Source organism: Leuciscus leuciscus (genome assembly GCF_965113295.1).
Source record: "Leuciscus leuciscus genome assembly, contig: HAP1_SCAFFOLD_434, whole genome shotgun sequence".
Classification (NCBI taxonomy): Eukaryota; Metazoa; Chordata; class Actinopteri; order Cypriniformes; family Leuciscidae; genus Leuciscus; species Leuciscus leuciscus.
This window is the reverse complement of record NW_028118305.1, coordinates 44696-56896: the sequence shown is the minus strand read 5'-3', so window position 1 is coordinate 56896 and position 12201 is coordinate 44696. Positions and strand designations below refer to the sequence as shown.

General features: G+C 36.8%; 1 long non-coding RNA gene across 1 annotated transcript; it reads left to right on the top strand.

Moving 5' to 3' along the window:
• Positions 1-6139: 6139 nt before the first annotated feature.
• On the top strand, positions 6140-11923 carry LOC309491683. Its single transcript, XR_014203252.1, has 2 exons — positions 6140-10394; positions 11696-11923. It is a non-coding gene; the product is annotated as an uncharacterized lncRNA (long non-coding RNA).
• Positions 11924-12201: the final 278 nt, after the last annotated feature.

The following is a 12201-nucleotide window of genomic DNA, read 5'->3' as shown; positions in this document are numbered from 1 at the left end:
GTGTGTGTGTGTGTGTGTGTGTATCCTCAAACACACTTTATACACCGCTCTGAATCTGAATCTGATCTGACGCGGAATCACATTGTTCTGAAGTTAAACTGTGTGTGATGTTCCTCCACGGACTCCAGAATCAACAGAACTGTCCCGATAACACACACACACGCACGCACGCACACACACACACGCACACACACACACACACACACACACACACACACACGCGCACGCACGCACGCGCACACACGCACACGCCACACCCTGATGAACACACATCTACACACACACACACCCTGATGAACACACATCCTACACACACACACACACACACCCCCTGATGAACACACATCTACACACACCCTGATGAACACACATCTACACACACACACACACACACCCCCTGATGAACACACATCTACACACACCCTGATGAACACACATCTACACACACACACACACACCCTGATGAACACACATCTACACACACACACACCCTGATGAACACACATCTACACACACACACACACACACCCCCTGATGAACACACATCTACACACACCCTGATGAACACACATCTACACACACACACACACACACACACACACACCCTGATGAACACACATCTACACACACACCCTGATGAACACACATCTACACACACACCCCTGATGAACACACATCTACACACACACACACACACACACACCTACACAGACACCCTGATGAACACACACACACACACACACACACACACACACACACACACACACACACACACACATCTACAGACACCCTGATGAACACACACACACACACACACACACACACCTACACACACACCCTGATGAACACACACACACACACACACACACACACACACGCAAACACACACACACACACACACATCTACACACACACACACACACACACACACACGGGCGGCGCTAGGGAGGGGCATGAGCTTCAGCACCCCCAAGAAAGACCAAAGCACCCCGATAGCACCCCCAAAAATTATTTCTGGAAGCAATTATATTCAGGCTGTGTTTCTGTGGAATCTTAACGAACTTAACGAAACTCAGTGTATGCCTCACACAGACATGAGAAATACATCAAATACACAAAGCTTGAAATGTCTTTAAACAAAATAATTCAAAACGAAAAAAAAAAAGGCTACTCTCTGATTATGTAAACCATTCTGTGCATTTCTCTCTATAGGCGCGTTCACTATGGATACGGCGATCGTCAACTTCATCTCTGCAGCCGACACTGACACAGAAAACACTCGTTTATAAATAAAAATCAATGCACGCAGTCACCGGATTTACAAATGCACATCTTGCTTGTGGCACGCACACATATTATGTCGAAATAATGAGATATTATGTTGAAATAACATTATTATTAATAATAAATCTTTTAGAATATTTGATTGAATGCTGGATGCTGAAAAATAAAACTTTAATTGTGATCATTAAAATAATTGAATATTAAATATTTAGTGGCCAAGTTTTGCTCATTTATTAATATATATATATATATTCCAGTGTAAATCATCTGTTCTCTATGTGAATATATAGTAAAGTGTAATTTATTCCTGTGATCAAAGCTGAATTTTCAGCATCATTACTCCAGTCTTCAGTGTCACATGATCCTTCAGAAATCACTCTAATATGATGATTTGATCAATCAATCAATCAGCTTTATTTCTATAGCACATTTTACAAACACAAAGTTTCCAAAGTGCTGCACAGAAGACTCAGAACATACAAAACAATTAATATAAAATTATTAAAACAAAATAAGAACATCAGGTTCTTACCACAGAGGACCACACCACTCACGCGGAGTTAAATGCCAAAGAATAAAAATGAGTCTTTAGACAAGCCTTAAAACACTCAACTGTTGGGGCAGTTCGGATATGGAGGGGCAGAGCGTTCCAGAGTTTAGGTCCAACTACAGAAAAAGCCCTGTCCCCCCGAGTTTGATGATGATCAAGAAACATTTATGATTATTATCAATGTTAAAAACAGTTTTTTACATTTTTATTTCATGATGCTATGATGAATAGAAAGTTCAGAAGAACAGCATTATCTGAAATCTAAAGCTTTTGTAACATTAAACACGACCGTTCAAAAGTTTGGGGTCAGTAAGAATTTCAATTTTATTTTTGGGGGAAAGAAATAAAATAAATCAATACTTTTATTCATCAAGGATGAGTTAAACTGATCAAAAGTTACAGTAAAGACATTTATAATGTTACAAAATATTCTATTTTAAATAAATGCTGTTCTTTTGAACTTTCTATTCATCAAAGAATTTTGAAAAAAAATTGTACACAACAGTTTTTCAACATTGATAATAATAATGAATGTTTCTTGAGCATCAAATCATCATATTATACTGATTTGTGAAGGATCATGTGACACTGAAGACTGGAGTAATGATGCTGAACATTCAGCTTTGATCACAGGAATAAATTACACTTTACTGTAGGGGTGTGCGATATGACGATTTTTTATCGTGGACGATTAAAATGTCTCCACGATCTGCTTTTGAAGAAATATCGTAGTATCGCGCATTCTCAGTTGCTGTTCTGGCGCCTCTGTCCCAACATACTGAACAACGCAACGTATATTCAGATCAAATGTTAACGCAGCGGAACGGGACTGCAGTTCACAAAAGTTCATAATTTGCATGTGCTTTAATGCCTTGTCGGTTAAACATTTAATTCGCGTGCTGATGCGCTGTTCTAACGTGTGCGTTTCTCAGCGCGTACATGTGAAGCTCACATGCACTAAAAGCCTGGCTACCAGCGCCTGGATACTGGTCTAAGTTATCTTTCGAGTCTTATTGTGCTAATACTGTCAAATACACACAAGGTTTACATAAACAAAGTCGGTGATGTCTAAAGTGAAAGCAAACTTGAGAAAATTGAGAGAAAATCTGCTTGTCAAATGCGTGTATAAAAGACGCGTCGAGTGCAGCTCTTAAAGAGACAGTAGTAATAGTAAACATGCTGCCGCTTGTCCTTAAAGGGATAGTTCACCCAAAAATAAAAATGATCTCATTATTTATGCACTATAATGTTGTTCCAAGCCTGTATTAATTTCCTTCTAATATTTTCTAATATTTTTCTAATATTAATATTTTGAAGAATGTGGCTATACAAACAGTAGCTGGTCCCCATTGACTTCCATAGGAGAAAAATATACTATGGAAGTCACATTCTTCCAAATAACTTTTATTTTCAACCGAAGAAAGAAACTTATTCGAGTTTAAAACAACTTGAGAGAGTAAATTATGACAATTTGACTTTTTAGGAGAACTATCCCTTTATTGTTAATAAAACAACAACATGCAAAGAGAAAATCACTCACTGCTCTTGACTGATAACTTTAATAGTAGCTTTAATAAGTATCAATTTATAATTTATACAGTGAAGTCTATGTTTTGTTTTATTTTTATATTTGTTCATTTAATTACTTTCTTCAATGCTACTGTTATATACACCTGTAGCTGAAAACAAAGCACTGTTTATTTAATTTGTATATTAAGTTGTGTGTGTAATGTGTATCTTTGATCTTAATATTTAATAACAAGGAAAATAATGACAAATATTTTTTATCTTCGCCCCGTCTGCCATTCTTTTTTATTTTATATTTTGTTACCTAAGGCTTTGTTTTTAAAATATGGACATTAGTTTGGCTGTAATGCTCAGTCACAAAATAGTAAAACCAACATAAAAAAGAATCGTGATAAAATCGTTAATCGTGATTTTCCTGAAAAAAATCGTGATATGATATTTTTACCATATCGCCCACCCCTACTTTACTGTATATTCACATAGAAAACCGTCATTTTAAATTGTCATAATATTTCACAATATTACAGTTTTTTTATTATAGTTTTTTATCAAATAAATGCAGTCTTGGTGAGCAGAAGAGACTTCTTTTAAAAACATAAACAAATCTTACTGACCCCAAACTTTTGAACGGTAGTGTATATATATATATATATTTAGCCTATAATTGCGCGGCTCCCCCTGTCAGTGATCTAGCACCCCCTCAGCACATGCGTTACACACTCTCTGGTGCCGGCACACAACGCTTGTGTCTCGGGGGAAGACATGCTTTACAGGACTAACAATAATAATCTCAAACTGCAGTTCTGTTTCTCTTCTTTAATTACTTTTTCCTTTTTACAAAAAGTGTTTAAACTTTCAATTTTGTGACAATTTCACAACTGCCCTTTACATTAAACACACAGTCAAACACACACACACACACACACACACACACACACACACACACACACACACAGTCAAACACACATCTATTCAGACTCCTTCAACATTTCTCACATTATCACAGTTTATTCGCTATAGTTTAGAAAATGGTAATAAAATATGAGCAGAACTCAGTTGATATTTGACTGGTTTTGTCCGTCCTTCTGTTAGACTGTCTCACACATGAATTATGTTGAATATCTGTCAGCTGTTAAATTTAACTACACAATTAGATAATACCAGTTTAGCTCAACCAATCACCAAGCAATGCTTCATTTTGTTCAGTCTGTGTGTAAAAAGAGCATTAGCAATTAAAGACAAAACACTTCAGCAAAACATGATCAGCTCAAAGTGTCCCAATCAGTTTTGGGCCCAAATGTGTATAAATGTCACTGGTAGTCGCTGTATGAAGAATATATGGGTGTAATATGTCACAGTTTACTTAATTTTTTCTCTCCTCACTTACACTAATGAACTATAGTGTCCTGATCACACTAGTGAAACAATATCAAAAATTATATCTGGTGTCTGAATCATTTTTGGTCTGACTGTATATTAATACAATACAAAGATTTTAAATCAGGAACATTCTGCTTTGCACTGCTAGACAGAACTTGAAAAGATATTTACATTTACACATTTACATTTAGTCATTTAGCAGACGCTTTTATCCAAAGCGACTTACAAATTAGGACTAATATAAGCGAGTCATCATAAAGAGGCAAACAACAACAACAACACAAGAAGTGCTCAAAATACGAAGTTCAGGTATTATTCAGAGTAGCATAAGCCCGATAAGTGATGTTTCAAAGGGTAAAAAGTAAAAAGAAAAAGTTTAAAAAGTAAAAGTCTGATCATCCTGTGGTTTAAACCTGTAAACTTTCTTCTGTGAAACAAATCAAGATATTTAAAACATGTCTCAGTGTTTTTGTCAATGGGGTCCAAAATTGTTCAGTTTCCTGATGTTGTCAAAATATCAGAAGAAAGAAAGTCAGTTTTGAACGACATGAAGGAGGACAGAATTATCATGAAGGAGAGTAAATGAGGACAGAATAATCATCTAATCGAGATCAAGACGAAATCCAACATCGGTCCAAAAAGTTAAAAATGAATTAAAAGAAATCAAAAGTGTATTGTAATTGTGAGCGAGTGTGTTAGAAGAACGAGAACCAGACGAGTGTCCTGAATCACCGGCTCAAACTCATAAAACAGAGTGAATCAGCTTTCTTACAACACACACACACACACACACACACACACACACACACACACACACACGCACGCACACACACACAGGCCTAAAATTAACCCCTTCTGCCCGATGACAAACGGCATACAGTAAAGAGACATTCATGCTGACAAGAATCACCCACATGTTTCTCATCGCTCTCTCTTTCTCAAGTTCTCTGTCTCGCTCTCGTCACATGTTCATCACATGTTCTCCATCTCGCTCTCATCACATGTTCTGTGTGTCTTACAATCATTTAAAGGGGATTTGGTCCAGTCGAGAGAAGGAAAGTGTGTTAAACCGACTGAGATGGAGAGAAGCGTCGACATCACAGTGAAACAATATTGCATTCAACAACATGCACACACACACACACACACACACACACACACGCACACACACACGCACACACACACACGCACGCACACACACACACACACACACACACACACACACACACACACACGCACACACACACACACACACACACACACACACACACGCACACACACACACACACACACACACACACGCGCACACACACACACACACACACACACACACACACACACACACACACGCACACGCTCGCGCACACACACACACGCTCGCACACATGCACACACACACACGCACTCTCTCTCTCACATACACACACACACACACACACACTCTCTCTCTCACACACACACGAACAGTGATCTGAGGATTCTGTGAAGACTGACAGACGTATGGAAATAAAATATCTGTTTTCTGTTTGTGTCAGAGCGGATTCTCACGTCCCACTGATGCTCTGACACTCACTCGTGTTCTTCCCCTCTCAATACGACAATATGGTTTCCTCACCGCGTTCAGTGTGTGTGTGTGTGTGTGTGTGTGTGTGTGTGTGTGTGTGTGTGTGTGTGTGTGTGCGCAGCAGTTTTCCATCAGAACACACATGACAGCAGGAGGCAATGAAGGGGAAAATCTAAGATTCAAGCAGGAACATGAACTCAACACACACACACACAATACACAATACACACCACACACACGGACAACAACACGTCTGAGGAAAATCTCACAACAAAACATTTCAACCGCAAACGGCAACAAGTTTCATTTCAAGGGTTACGGTGTTTTTAGGTTTATATATACGTCTGTTTTATAAATGACAGGAGAGTTTGAGTGTTTGAGTCGTGGAAACTGAAGGGGTTAATGATGCTTTAATCTACAGTTTAATCACACACACATTAATGGAGAATATGAATGACTTATATTAGTAAAACTGAACATAACTAAATCAAACCCTAAAAGAAATGTTGCTATTGTAGAGTTCGATAAAATCATTATTTTTGTCTCTTTATGATAAATTCTTTTTCACATTCAGACACACACACACACACACACACACACACACACACACACACACACACACAGAAAGTTAATTGTGTATTTCTTCAAGATGAGTTGTTTGTTTTGTTCCACATTTGTAAGTTGCTCTGAATAAAAGCTGCACATGTAAATGTCGTTACGAACACAAGAGAAAAACACTGTAAAACTTCTCAGTTTTACTTTCAACAACAAAATAAATGTGTTTTGGTCAGAACTAATATAACAGAACCAAAACATTTTGTAAGAGCAAATTAAAATCCGTTTCATATTCAAGAATTTGATAACTAATGTTTTTGAATTAGAAATTTAATTTGTGAACTGGTATACTCTAAAATATAACAATATAAAAAATAATGACTTAGTAGAATTATTTCTGACAGAATTAACATGACAATCTTCTTTTGAATCATCGTTTTACGTGTTTATTGTGAAAGTCATTTTAAAATGAAATCATTTAAACTTTAATTGTTTTTTTATCAGAATATCAGCATCACAATTTTTCAATTATTGTAATAAATGATGTTTTAATAAAGCCTGACTAGAATAACTTTTTTAAACCTGTTGTGTTTTCTAGAATACGTGATGTATTTCCTAAATGTGAGTTTGTTCTGTTCAAAGCTTTCATACACTGACATTTAGAAAAAAGTTTCAGTTTCAGTAATAAGCATATAACCTTGACAGTGTTGAAGTGATGCGGCGCTTCAGGGTTTGTCATGATACATAAGGATGTTTACACATAATTAATATTGGGCTGCACTCTGAAATAAAGCTGCTTTATTGCCATCGATTTTTTATATTGCTTACACACAATTTCTGAAACTATGGCTCATTTTCTCAAAACTCTTCACTCAAAACCACAAAACACACCAGATGCAACACATCACACATCTTGCAAAAGCAAAAACTTCATTCAAAACTATATAAACTCTTCTATTTATACATACACACACCCACAACACTACACACACATCTGAAACACACTCTCGTGTCTTTTACGTGTTCGGTTCAGGAGTTTATCACACACACACGTATGTGCAGAAATACACTGTAAATACAGTTTTGATGTATTATGAATGAACAAAATTATGAATTTTACAGTAATTGATCTGAATAACGACACTCTTGGTTTGTTACAGCAGAATCTGAACGTGTTGCTGCTGTGAAGCGGCTCTGAAACAAGCGGTTTCACTGTGAAAATTGGGGGAAATCATTTATTTCGTTTTTATTTCTAAGTGATCAACTTATATATAAGTATTTCACACATGATCACTGGTAATCAGTGTTGCATTTAAATGGCAGTGATTTATAAATGCATGTTAGTTTTGAATGAAGTGTGTAAAGCAGAGAAGTGTGTAAAGCAGAGAAGTGTGTAAAGCAGAGAAGTGTGTAAAGCAGAGAAGTGTGTAAAGCAGAGAAGTGTGTAAAGCAGAGAAGTGTGTGATGTAGAGAAGTGTGTGATGTAGAGAAGTGTGTGATGTAGAGATCGTGCCGCAGTTTCAGGAGTGAATGATTTCAGAGACTTTTAGTGTATAAGCAGTTTAAAAAACTGTAACATCAATGGAACCACTAAAAGTTCTTTAAATGTTCTTCATTTAATTTAATTTTATCAATCAATTAATTCCTCTTGAAACAAACTTTGTTGTATTATTTTAATTTAATACTGTGAAGCTGCTTTGATACAATCTGTATTGTGAAAAGCGCTATACAAATAAACTTGACTTGACTCTGAATCACTGAAAGATTTATTGGGGAATTAAAAAATGCTTCATCACTGAGAAAAACACGCTTTTAAACTTCTATTTTTAAGAGTGCAAAAGCCTATGTTGGTCCCTCAATGTCCTGATACTGTAAGATTATGATTTATTAAAAAGTGATTCTTGCAGTGAAAATGTCCTCTCTCACACACACACACACACACACACACACACACACACACACCTGGAGGAGAGGGTTCTCTGCTGTCGGCTGCGGTGACTGAAAGTAGGCCATTGAGTCGCTGCATTGGGGAGTTTTTGAACGAGGGACGCTTCATTATTAATGTGGAACTGAGGGCTGGATGAGACACACACACACACACACACACACACACACACACTCACTGCGCTCCTCAAGCACTTCCTGTGTGTCCGTTTCCTGCGAAACTGACGGCATCAGATTCAACCACTCATCATCATCATCAATGTCACTGATACAGTGTAACAAACCACCTCCAAAACAGATCGTTTAAACTTCATTGATGTGCACATTCAGAATCAAACAATATTGGACCCCATTGACTTTCATTATATGGACAAAAACAGACATTTCTCAAAATGTGTTCTTTTAAGTTTCACTGAAGAAAGCAAGCATTGTCAAAGTCACTGACACGCCTATAAAATGGATTGTTCAAACTTTGTTGATGCACATAATAAAAATCCTTAAAAAAAAAAAAAAATATCAACAAAATTCAATGCAGCAAAAATGAGACTCAGCAACACCTCGTCACCATCATCATTAACAACGTCACGGAGACACTGTGACATAAACCACCTATAAAACCGATTGTTTAACCTTCATTGATGTGCACAAATTGCAAAAGAAGAAATTTAGAAGAACTTTGGGAATCCACAAAAAATTGGACCCCATTGACTTTCATTATATGGACAAAACACATATTTCTCAAAATATCTTCTTTTGTGTTCATCAGAATTTTTTTTAATATATATATTTATCTTAAACACTTTTTCTTTTAAAGATCATGAACATTATTTTATTATTATTATGTATCATCAATGATATGTGACATTTAAGCGTATTAAAGTTTTCCTGAATTCTGATGGGAATTATTTATACTGAAAAATCATCATAATCATCATCATCATCATCATCATCAAGGTCACTGACAGAGTGTAACATAAACCATCTATAATACAGATTGAAAGCTTGTTGATATTGTGCCGGTCTCATATTTGATGAAGTGTGCATCACTGATTCTGCTACTCTCCTGTTTGAAGCTGAAACGATGTCTATTACATAAAGCGCTGCAGAAATGTGCACAAAATTAAACACTTTAAAAGGCCCAAAACGTGAACCTGATCCAGCGCGGCTGTTCTCAACACAAACACACGAGAAGAGAAGAACAAAGCGACGCAGAGAGGAAAGAATCTGGGGTCTGAGATTTGAGGAAAAATCCCACAATCTAAAAAAAGAAAACAGGCCACTTTCCTCAGTCTAAATACAGACGTGTTCTTCGAAAACACACAAGAAACGCAGCGAGTGGGAGAGTGTGTGTGTGTGTGTGTGTGTGTGTGTGTGTGTGTGTGTGCAGATCCAGAGACAGATTGAAGGAGCGCGGCAGGGGAAACGACCGGAAGCTCGTGCAGAAACAGAAGAAAAGCATGAAATCAGAGTTGTGGATTGAGACAGGAGGGGGAGTGATGTGTCATAGAGAGAGAACGAGAGGATGAGAAACGGAGAGAGAGAACAGAAGAGGAAGAGGAGGAGGCTGGTGTAAACAGAAGCAGAAACGGGGTGAGAGTGGGAGAAAGATAAAGACACAGGAAACCGCCTTTTTGCAGTGTGTGTGTGTGTGTGTGAGTGTGTGTGTGTGTGTGTGTGTGCGTGTGTGTATTCAGCAGAAACATGACTTTAAAATACAGACTGATTTCGTCGTCTGCTTTAGTGTTTTTAAAAGTGCCGCCTTTAAACTCTCGATGGTTAAATTGAGGAGTTTTGAAAGTATATATTTTAGATTCTTAGACCAGAGAACGATCTGGCACAGTTATGAACAAACGCTCTTCCGCTCAGAGAATCTGCTCTTTAATAACGTTCTCAAAACATCAGCACACAAATATTATTCATACATCGTTCATGGAACGTTTTTTCTGAAACGCTTTAGCTGGATGTGTGTCTGTTTTCTTAAATGTTGCTACTTGTTGCAGAACGTTCAGTAAAACATTCAAAAGTAACGTTCTCATGATGTTTGAAGAATGATACAATTGAATGTTCCCTTAACGTTCACATCACCAAGAAAGAAAAAAACGTTTTAAAAACATTTTGAACATTCCTAGAACATTCATAAATAACGTTTTCACAACTTAATGGGAACGTTAAGAAAACATTTTGTTAGCTGGACAAAAATCTTGGTAACATTGTAAAAAATAAAGGCCTTATTTGTTAACATTAGTTCATGCATTATAACTAACAAACAGGAGTTTTTCGGTGGAAACTGGAGTGTTTTCCTCCAGCTCAGTTCCCGTCACTTGTGGGGTTCCCCAGGGCTCTATTCTGGGTCCAACCTGATTTTCTCTATATTTACTCTCTCTCTCTGCAGCTTATTTTTGAGTCCCATAAAAGTTTCATATCATATTTATGCTGATGATTCTCAGCTGTATTTTCCTCTAAAATCAGGCACTGATTCAGGGTCCTCTTCGCTAGCTTGTTTAGAGGACATCAAGACTGGGATGGACAACAATTTCCTTCAATTAAATCAGAAAAAGACTGAAGTTATGTTGTTTGGCCCTTCACACCTTTTAAATAATGTAAGTCACACCCTGGGCCTCCTTCAAGATAACATTCGTGATAAAGTTACAAATCTGGGAGTTACTCTTGATCCGGAGTTCAAATTTGACAAACAAATCAACTGTGTAGTTAAAGCCGGTTTTCTGCAAATTAGGGGATTTCACAAGATTTAAACTGACATGAGTTTTAGTGATTTGGAGACTGTTATCTCGAACACATCACACCTGTGTTAGCACTGGTTACCTGTTCAATTCAGTTTTTTTTTTAAGGTTTTAGTATTTGTCTTTAAAGCACTTCATGGTCTATTTCAGATCTTCTCCATTCCTGCTCTCCTGAGAGAACGCTCCGATCCAAACCCAGATATTACTGATCATCCTTCTTCCAGTAGATCATCCCCTACTCTATCCATATCTAAATCATCTCTTAAAACACATTATTTTTTTCAGGCTTACGCTTAATCTGATTACACTTTTAGTTTTAATTGTTTTTGTTTTTTAATTGCTTGATGATGTTTTGTATTAAATCTATTATTTTCTCTGTTTCTAATCTATGTTTTTTTTCTGATATTTTTTATTAGTATTTAAATTTGAACTAAAGTGATATTTTGTTATGTCTGTTGTGCAGCACTTTGGTCGGCATTCATGTTGTTTTAAGGTGCTGTATAAATACATTTGACCTTGACCTAACGTTACCTAAAAATGAGCAATATTTTCTGACAGCATGTGACATAAACTTTAATGTTAGTTAATAAAAATGATCATGTTAGTTCACAGTAAAGGCAGCTGCTATTTCAATTAATCAGATTGAGATTGAGATT